The sequence below is a fragment of the Salvelinus sp. IW2-2015 genome, unplaced genomic scaffold (genome assembly GCF_002910315.2).
Source record: "Salvelinus sp. IW2-2015 unplaced genomic scaffold, ASM291031v2 Un_scaffold3424, whole genome shotgun sequence".
NCBI lineage: Eukaryota > Metazoa > Chordata > Actinopteri > Salmoniformes > Salmonidae > Salvelinus > Salvelinus sp. IW2-2015.
Window position 1 is genome coordinate 17,118 of NW_019944704.1, and position 10,176 is coordinate 27,293.

General features: G+C 47.1%; 1 long non-coding RNA gene and 1 pseudogene across 1 annotated transcript; both read right to left on the minus strand.

The window, feature by feature from the left end:
• Positions 1–59: 59 nt before the first annotated feature.
• On the minus strand, positions 60–1,724 carry LOC112075825 (uncharacterized). The gene is made up of 3 exons (XR_011477498.1): positions 569–1,724; positions 387–476; positions 60–261 (listed from the first exon to the last, which is right to left on the minus strand). It is a non-coding gene; the product is annotated as an uncharacterized lncRNA (long non-coding RNA).
• A 1,791-nt stretch (positions 1,725–3,515) lies between these two features.
• Positions 3,516–10,176, minus strand: part of LOC112075824 (R3H domain-containing protein 1-like) — a 42,594-nt pseudogene continuing 35,933 nt past the window's right edge.

Genomic DNA, 10,176 nt, shown 5'->3' on the forward strand with positions numbered 1-10,176 from the left:
CAGGGAGTAACCAGAGCTCGATGGAGCCCTGTGCTTCTCCCCTGGTGACTGCTGCTGCTGGCAGTGGCCCGCTGGAGCAGGTCCTCTCTCAGGGCCCTGACGGCAGAGAAGGGTCCCTCCACTGAAGCTTTACCCCCTGGCTGGGTAGAAGGCAGATCCTCACTGATCTGTGAGCAGACTGCAGCTCTGGATCACGGCCTCCTGCTGTTCCTCGTCACCGAAGATTGACAGGTCCACTTTAGCGTTCAAGTAGAACAACACCTATGACATGATGAATATAGGATCAGTCAGTATGTGTACTGTGTGTACTTTCCTTCCATGCAGGAATAGAAACATTTACTGTATTGATTTACTGTTGATTGATTGGATTGCCTGACTGTACTCACGTCTTGGGTGAATTTGTAACAGTGATAGGGTAGTCTTGAGGGAACTCCTTGTCACACATATCTGTTTCTTTCTGATTACCATCTCAGCATCTGTTACAATACATTTGTTGTTATGATCTATAGGCATATATGTAACAAAACTACATCCAGCTAAGAACATTTTTGTTACAGTATTTCTGTACCTCTGGTGTTTTCAAATGTAACAAAAGCCACCCCCTTGAAGCTGGTCGGGTACTTGACGTTTTCTACATCTCCTCCGTGGCTTCTGGAGCTCTGGAAGTGAATAACCAGCTTGTCTGCCATGCGACTGCTGGACAGTGTGTCTGGTACACCAGAGACCACGACTGTCCTGTTCTCCTCTGAGAGGTCATCATCTAGAATGAATGGCATGAAATAAACCATGGTCATGTGGAGGTTTAGCCTATCTATCACTAAAACGATGCAAATAATTCAGATTGTAAAACGTATCTTTTCTTAAAATGTATTCTCTTTGAACTGATCTCTTAAAATGCTGTGGATGTTAAAACAAATAACCAAAAACTACTCTTGAATGATTTTAAGGGTGTGTTCGTAAATTCACTCTGGAATGTCTGAGTYGCCTCTGGGCGTTGGTAAATTCAGAGCGTTTCGCTCTCTGCGCGTTCAGAGCGCGCAGTGGACGCTCTGGTCAGGAGTAGGGTTGATCCGAGCGTTCTGACCTCACAATGGCAGTCAAACACCCAAGCTAACTGGCTAAAGTTAGCTAGCTACGTCCAGACAAGAATTAGGGAACGCCTCACTCTGACCGTTTTACTCTGACCGTTTTACTCACCTTAGCAGAGCTGGTTAGGCTGTTGTCATGTTATCTAGAGCATTGGTGACTGTAACTGTGCTGCTGGCAAAAAATGTTTTAGCCGACGTTGACTGACACCGGTCATAGTTAACTGGTGTTGAGCGTTCGTTCTGGCACACTCAGACGAGAGTGCTCTGAAATCGGAGTAGATAGCCAGAGTGAATTTKCGAACGCACCCTAAATCATGCCATAACTTAGCAGAAAACTGGATCTATCATGKWTGAAGTAGAACTTACCCGTTTCAGTTTAAACAACACTAATTTCAAKTCAGAGCGAGATGTAGTATATGTCGACTGCCATTGACAATATGAAAACCAAACGCGTTTACCTTGTTTCGGTTTCGATGTGTGAATCGGAGTAGAATYCCWGATCTAAGGTCCGTTTAGCATTTCTGCTTTATGGATTTCAGATGGATACGCGGATACTAGACCTGCGTCTACTCAATAATTATCGATATACTGATGCCGAGTTCAAAACAACTGGGAGCGAGGTCAAATCAGAGGTCAAGTGATCTGTTTAAACGCACTAAGTCCCATTCCCAGTTGTTTTGAACGCTGCATAACAAGATAATACAGGTGTCTCCGCCCAACGCGGCACCGCGGGCTGTCTAGCTCCCGCCTATCCGTTCTGTGATTGGTGGAGTTATAAGTAGAGGATACGTAAACGCTCCGAGCCAACTACACGCAGGTCACCAACCTCCGCAGCCCCAGAATAACTTTATTCCGTTGCGTTTGTTTAAGCTGTTTATCCCGCTTATACCACAGTTGCCAAATAAAACAATACTAAGCACATATTTACAGGTAGAAATAAAATTTGTTTCGTTTTTATTTTCATTTATATAAGCGAATTCATCACTTTCTCATATTTTGGTTGCTAGAGATGCGACCAGTCGTTCGTCCTTATGTTCCGTTGCCATAACGTTATGATCTCTGTTTGCTAGCTAGCCAGCTAGCTACGACTAAGACAATCACGACCTAGTCTGCAGACAGAATAACAGCAAAGTAACTTGGTAGCTGTTTTTCTCAATTCATTAAGATACATCCATAACAATGAGCTGATAATGCCCGATTTTGCTTGACATAGTTTATGTTTCCCTTCTCGTCAGACACTCGTGAACACGAGAAGAGGAATCGCATTGCATATAAAACACTACGCTAGAAGCTATCAAACCTGCCAATATGACAACTGAATAAAATAAATACTTGTTACTGAAAACAGTGGTCATACGACATGATGTGGGAGGAATTTGAACAGTACAGTAGGACCAGAGAAGTTCATGTTCATCACTCACACGGTTAGGTCATCAGATCTCCCAAAAAAAATGGCTCTTCGCTAGCTACATTTTTTTCTCGTTGGACCTGCGTTTACAATGTATCCAATTTCAGTTTTGTAGTTGTTGGTTTAGCTTTCTGTACACTTTGTAGCAAGTTATAATTTGCTTGATGCGCGAAACAATGAACATACGCCACCTACTGGAGGAAGACAGATTTTCCGCCGAGTTGAGCCTCTGCTCTCCGCCATTGGTAGTGAAATGCAATAATAACAAGTCCACCAGTGGGCACTGTCGCTCTAACCTTGAAATTCGGTTCATACCATCGCACAATAAACAAAAATATATCACAGATTCTCCTTGTAGGATGAACACCACAATATTGAAGGAAGTTTCTCTGGGGCTTTTATATTTTACGTTGGATGATGATATCCTATGGAGAACAACCGTGTTAAATTCAATGTTTATACAAGAACACAATTATTGTAGCTAATATAAATTATACAGTTAACTGCCAAATAATGAAAAACCCTTTAGAGTAAAGAGGGATACAAAGTATATTGAAAGCTGGTGCTTCCACACAGGTGTGGTTCAATTAACATCCCGTCATGCTAACATGTAAAAAATGCTGGTTGGTCATTATTTTTGGTAACCATCTATCGCTCCATAGGATGACAATGTCCCAATGCACAAGTGGTCACGGAATGGTTGATGAGCATGAAAAACGATCTAAACCAAATGCCATGGCCGTCTGTCACCAGATATCAACCAAATTGAACACTTATGGGAGATTCTGGAAAGTGAATGAAACAGCATTTTCCACCATCAACAAAACACCAGATGATGTTGTGGAATAATGGTGTGGCAGCCCTCGACAGAGTTCGACACTTGTATAATCTATGCCAAGGTGCATTGAAGCTGTATGTTGGCAGTTACCTGTATGTCCTTGGTGGTAATGACGCCAGCAGAAAGAATCTCATATTTTTGTCAAATGACAGAGATGGTGTTGAAATGACAAAGCACATACTTTTGGTGTAAACATTTATTGTTTTCAAACAGAAATAAAACATCTTGCACCAGCAGACTGTACATCTCTCCTGAATCCACCATCAACAACCATCTTAAATCTCTCCTGAATCCACCATTAACAACCATCTTAAATCTCTCCTGAATCCACATCCAACAACCATCTTAAATCTCTCCTGAATCCACCATCAACAACCATATTAAATAGACATTTGTTTGGGTATGATGGGGTTAGGGGTGTGTTGTGAATAATGCACACTTTTCCAGTGACCTTCTGATAGGATACAAATGGTAAAACGAACTAACATGAAAGGAATTGCCTGGCCACCCTATTAGTGCACTACTTTTGATACGTTAGCAGGGAATGGGTGGACTGAACAGAGAGGGTTGGAGGAGGTTGGTGAGAAGGCCATTCATTTTAGAAAAGCTCAAATAGAATAAACCATCAATGAGATGCACCAATTTCCATCTTTTACCTTCAAAACCACTATCAAAACAAACATTTCTCTCCTTTGGCCAGTGCAAAGATACATTTACTGTGTAGAAATTACTGTGTAGAAAAGTGAGAATAATTTAGCTACCATATCAGTGATGATTTATTGTGAATGAAATTGGTGAGTCAGAGTTTATACAAATGGAATTGGATGGCGTGTCTTGTCTTTAGGGGTGTTTGGGAGAGGGATGGACAGGGGCACCAGAGTCCAGTTAGAAGGCACAAAAAGAACATTCTGTTGGGCTAAGTCCCAAACAGAACCCMATTCTCTAGATAGTGCACTACTTTAGACCAGGTCCCATAGGGCTCATAAAACCACAGCCCTATGAGACCTAAGTAGTGCACTATATAGGGAAATAGGGTGCCATTTGGGACACAACCTTGTTCTAGAAGACTCTAATCTGCTGTTTTAGTAGCACACCAACTGACTAAACAGGAGACTGACTCTAKGGGCCGAATACTAACTTGATATTATACACCAGCACAACTCAGGTTTTCGTGTAAATAAAGCTTTTACGTCAATGGGACATTTTAAACTGAAATCTGGAGTTATCRGTTGCAGATCTCAAATCAGAATCCGGCCCAAAGAGAGACACTCTTGTCCAATGAGAGACACTTGGTATATTATCCTCTTGTAATGAATGAGTACAACCCTGCTTTGGGTGTTCTGACTGCAGCTTTTAACAAACATAAAACAAAATAAAATAAAACATGCTGCTCCTTTACCATGTTCTGTCTGCAAATAAAATATGACACTTTTGGAACTTCAAGCTTMTTTTTCTGTCTGTGTCTTTGTGTTTCAACATTGGTGTGTTGTCAGATCCTTTTTACACATTTTCATCTCAAAAAATAGAGAACGTTCTAAAGGCATTTCCAGAAAGCCTCTACAACTCAAGTGAAYAAGCTGTTAGATAATGCCAACCGAGTGATACTCCATCAGTCTGTCTGTCAGTCCGGTGGGAAGTGGAGACTAGTGAGTGATGCTTGCAGAAGAGGGGTGTCTGGTTGGTTGGCCAATGGCAGCAGTGGAGGTGGAGGGGCCATGGCGAGGGCCCGTGACAGGCAGCCCCTCATAGCACCCCGTGGGAGACCCTAGAACAACCTCTCAGGGGCCCTAGTAACATATCACCCCACCCTGCTATTGAGAGSWYGTCCTCTCCTGGTTGGCTGGCTACAGCACCCCACCCTGCTATTGAGAGGTGGTCCTCTCCTGGTTGYCTGGCTACAGCACCCCACCCTGCTATTGAGAGCTGGTCCTCTCCAGGTTGTGAAACTCAGAGTGTCTCTTGCTAGTTCTCAGTTTGAACGTMGTGGTAAGGAGGGGCCCAGGGCCGGCAGGGCCACTGTGTCTGAGCAAGGCGTTCTGAGCTGCGTACCTGGAGGGAAACACAGCCAGGATGGTGTAGGTGGACGCCAGGTCGTTATGGTTACTACTGGGGGGTTTGGAACAGGAAGTAGTGTCAGTGTTTGTGTCACCGTTTTTACCGTCCCCCCCAGCCCCACAGTGCTTCAGCAGGGTTTCACCAGACTGGTTCTGGTGTTGGTGCTGTTGGGTCTCAGACAACCACTTGATCATGGCCCCTCCTCTGTATAGTTCCCCCAGGAGAGAGTCTGCCTCCGTACGACTGATGCCCTCTGGTAGCTCCAGCACCTCCAGGACTCCACTGTTCACTGCAGAGAGAGAATTGATTGATTCACCAGGTCAGTTATTGACAACATGATCTTTTACCACTTACTGCATGGAGACCAACAGAAGCTGATCATCTCTAGTGGCAACAGGGATGACATTTAGGTTGGCTGTTTTTGGGGAGTAATTGTGGACCAATGAACACTACTAGAGTGATTTCAATAAGGATAATATTTTCCTTCTAAAATAAAATCTTGCTGTGTGGAATCCAATCCAGTATGTGAGAGAGATCATTATATCCCTAAAACCTAGGTACACCAGTTTATGTATTTAGCCAGGTGTGAATTCTGCCTAGTCTATAAATTCTTCTTGGTCTCGCTCGTCCCAAGGTCATGGTCTCGCTCGTCCAAGGGTCATGGTCTCGCTCTTCCCAAGGGTCATGGTCTCGCTCGTCCCCGGTCATGGTCTCGCTCGTCCAAGGGTCATGGTCTCGCTCGTCCCAAGGGTCATGGTCTCGCTCGTCCCAAGGTCATGGTCTCGCTCGTCCCAAGGGTCATGGTCTCGCTCGTCCCAAGGGTCATGGTCTCGCTCGTCCCAAGGGTCATGGTCTCGCTCGTCCAAGGGTCATGGTCTCGCTCGTCCCGGTCATGGTCTCGCTGTCCCAAGGGCATGGTCTCGCTCGTCCCAAGGGTCATGGTCTCGCTCGTCCCAGGGTCATGCGTCTCGCTCGTCCCAAGGGTCATGGTCTCGCTCGTCCCAAGGGTCATGGTCTCGCTCGTCCAAGGTCATGGTCTCGCTCGTCCAAGGGTCATGGTCTCGCTCGTCCCAAGGGTCATGGTCTCGCTCGTCCCAAGGGTCATGGTCTCGCTCGTCCCAAGGTCATGGTCTCGCTCGTCCCAAGGTCATGGTCTCGCTCGTCCCAAGGGTCATGGTCTCTCCTCTCTATTACCTGGGTCACCTACACTAAGATCTGATGATAATGACTTCCTAGGCGGTGGTCTCCTCCCTCGCCCCCCATGATGCCGGATTCCCATTGGGCCCTGAGGGAAAAGGAAAAGGAGGCAGACATGTTGACTGGACTGAGCTTTTATTGTCTACTTTTTCATCTTTTAATCTTACATTTTCACGTCACAGATTTGGCACATTTTGTCGTACGAAAAAACCTTCTTTGTCAAGTGTGTGTTCTGAGGACTCACGTGGTGGTGGTTGGGATCATGTGGTGTGTGCCGTGGATCAGCGGAGGCCTGATGGCAGGTTGTACTGGAGGGGTTGACCCAGTAATGGGTATCTGCCGTCCACTGCCTGCCCTGGGCCGAAGGGTCTGGGGAACTGGGTGATTATGGATGGGGTGGGGCGCCGAGTGGAGGTTCTTATGGAGGTGAGTTGGTGGGTGGAGCTTGGGGCTGGGCCGGAGGCGTGCTGGCGCCGCCCAGCTGGGGACTGTTCTAAGGACAGAGGCAGAAAGGAGGGACAGGGACGTGGGGGTCAAAGAGGGGTCATAGAAACCCTTTAATATAGTCCATCAGAGGGAAAGTGTGGCCCTACTTCGAAGAGACGGGCCTAAGCAAGATGCTCGGAGTCGCTTATCTTGATAACACAATGAGCAGTTATTTGGGATGCAAGATGATGTGTAGATCAGTCATCCTGCCCTCGCTCAGGCTGATCCTGCCCTCGCTCAGGCTGATCCTGCCCTCTCTCCAACATGCAGAATATTACAAAGACTCCTGACTGGTTATGTCTAATTATCAGCAGCTCAGTAGTTACCCTGAGTCGTCTAGTCGTCCGAGTAGTTACCGTGAGTCGTTGTCGTTCGAGTAGTTACCCGAGTCGTCTGGTCGTTCCGATAGTTACCCGTGAGTCGTCTGGTCGTTCCGAGTGTTACCCGTGAGTCGTCTGGTCGTTCCGAGTAGTTACCCGTGAGTCGTCTGGTCGTTCCGAGTAGTTACCCGTGAGTCGTCTGGTCGTTCCGAGTAGTTACCCGTGATCGTCTGGTCGTTCCGAGTTGTTACCCGTGAGTCGTCTAGTCGTCCGAGTAGTTACCCGTGAGTCGTCTAGTCGTTCCGAGTAGTTACCCGTGATGTCCTAGTCCTTCCGAGTAGTTACCCGTGAGTCGTCTAGTCGTTCCGAGTAGTTACCCGTGAGTCGTCTAGTCGTTCCGAGTAGTTACCGTGAGTCGTCTAGTCGTTCCGAGTAGTTACCCGTGAGTCGTCTAGTCGTTCCGAGTAGTAGTTACCCGTGAGTCGTCTAGTCGTTCCGAGTAGTTACCCGTAGTCGTCTAGTCGTTCCGAGTAGTTACCCGTGAGTCGTCTAGTCGTTCCGAGTAGTTACCGTGAGTCGTCTAGTCGTTCCGGTATTTACCCGTGAGTCGTCTAGTCGTTCCGAGTTACCCGTGAGTCGTCTAGTCGTTCCGAGTAGTTACCCGTAGTCGTCTAGTCGTTCCGAGTAGTTACCGTGATCGTCGTTCGAGTGTTACCCGTGAGTCGTCTGTCGTCCGAGTAGTACCCGTGAGTCGTCTAGTCGTCCGAGTAGTTACCCGTGAGTCGTCTAGTCGTTCCGAGTAGTTACCGTGAGTCGTCTAGTCGTTCCGGGTAGTTACCCGTGAGTCGTCTAGTCGTTCCGAGTAGTTACCCGTGAGTCGTCTAGTCGTTCCGAGTAGTACCGTGAGTCGTCTAGTCGTTCCGAGTAGTTACCCGTGAGTCGTCTAGTCGTTCCGAGTAGTTACCCGTGAGTCGTCTAGTCGTTCCGAGTAGTTACCCGTGAGTCGTCTAGTCGTTCCGAGTAGTTACCCGTGAGTCGTCTAGTCGTTCGAGTAGTTACCCGTGAGTCGTCTAGTCGTTCCGATAGTTACCCGTGAGTCGTCTAGTCGTTCCGAGTAGTTACCCGTGAGTCGTCTAGTCGTTCCGATGGTTACCCGTGAGTCGTCTAGTCGTTCCGAGTAGTTACCCGTGAGTCGTCTAGTCGTTCCGAGTAGTTACCCGTGAGTCGTCTAGTCGTTCCGAGTAGTTACCCGTGAGTCGTCTAGTCGTTCCGAGTAGTTACCCGTGAGTCGTCTAGTCGTTCCGAGTAGTTTACCCGTGAGTCGTCTAGTCGTTCCGAGTAGTTACCCGTGAGTCGTCTAGTCGTTCCTGAGTAGTTACCGTGAGTCGTCTAGTCGTTCTGAGAGTTACCCGTGAGTCGTCTAGTCGTTCTGAGTAGTTACCCGTGAGTCGTCTAGTTTTCTAAGTGTTAACTGGTCGTCTAGTTGTTCTAAGTAGTTGTGTGTTGTTTAGTTGTTCTGAGGACCTCTGGCTGCGTGTGTGATCCAGACGTAGAATCTGTTGTGTTTCCACGTGAAGGGGAGTGGGCTCTGGGCTGGTGGTTAGGGGGCAGGGTCAGCTGCATCATCACCATACCACCACTGTGAGGACCGGGGTGCACACCTACAAACAAACAGACACACAGTTACAACAACGTCAAAATCACAGCTTCATTGTCAAAGGAACGTTTTCCATCCTCGGATGGACACACAAGGCAGGAAAACCATTTTTAAAAATGGTATCAAATCTCATACTTAAGGTCTTTCAAAGCGAACGGGTATCTAGTTTATATGTGTGTGTGATCCCCGGGGGAATTGAACCCACGACCTTGGTGTTCTGAAGGAGGGGTAATGTTACCTGTGCACTGCTGTCCTGGTAGCTAGCTGGGGTCCCACAACGGAGACGAAAGCCGGTTGAAACTGCATCTGCTCTGCTCCAGGATGGTAGGTAAGAAACCCATCGGATGACTGTGGAGACACTTGCTTAGTCATCGATATTTATGGAGCTCTATGAGGCATCAATTAAAAGGCTTGATGCACCAGCAGCCAGCACTTTATAGTTTGCTTCTCATAAGTCTCCCTATAAGCCCTCAGCCCATTTTCGAAATTGTCTTTATATTAGATATGTCTGTATATATGATCTCTGATTAATGTGACAGTCCAGATGGAAGAAACAAACAGTGTATTGCATTCCCTTTATGACTGAAATTCACTCTGTCAGCAGATGAAGGGATTACATACAGCTGCCTGGTACTGCACCATAGGCTCTGGGTTAAAAGTACGTGCCAATATATAGGGAATAGGGTTTTATTGGACCTTAATATTAACAGCTGACAGATACTGATTGCTGTGGGGCGGATGGGAAGTGAGGACGACGTAGCTCGGGGCGTAGTAGCGTGGGTCATTTACAGTGGAGTCGGTAGGCGCTGGTCCTTAGCTCTGAGTTTTGTAGCAGTTGGGGGTCCAGCTTAGTGGTTCTGTTAGTAGGGCACTGGTCTTTCGTGGTGTAGTGGCTATGCGGTGTCCTCCATGTTCGCTCAGTGGAGTATTTCTGTTTATATGGGGCAGTCTTGGGGCTCCTTTTCAAGCTCTGTGGTTTCTGTTGTAGGGCCATGTCTGGGTCACTTTTTCGCTACAGTGGTGAGTTTCTGTTATAGGGCAGTCTGGTAGTCCATTCAGCTCAGTGGAGGTTGTTTGTGTAGTGGGCAGTCTGGGGTCACTTTTCAGCTCAGTGGAATCTCTCTCGT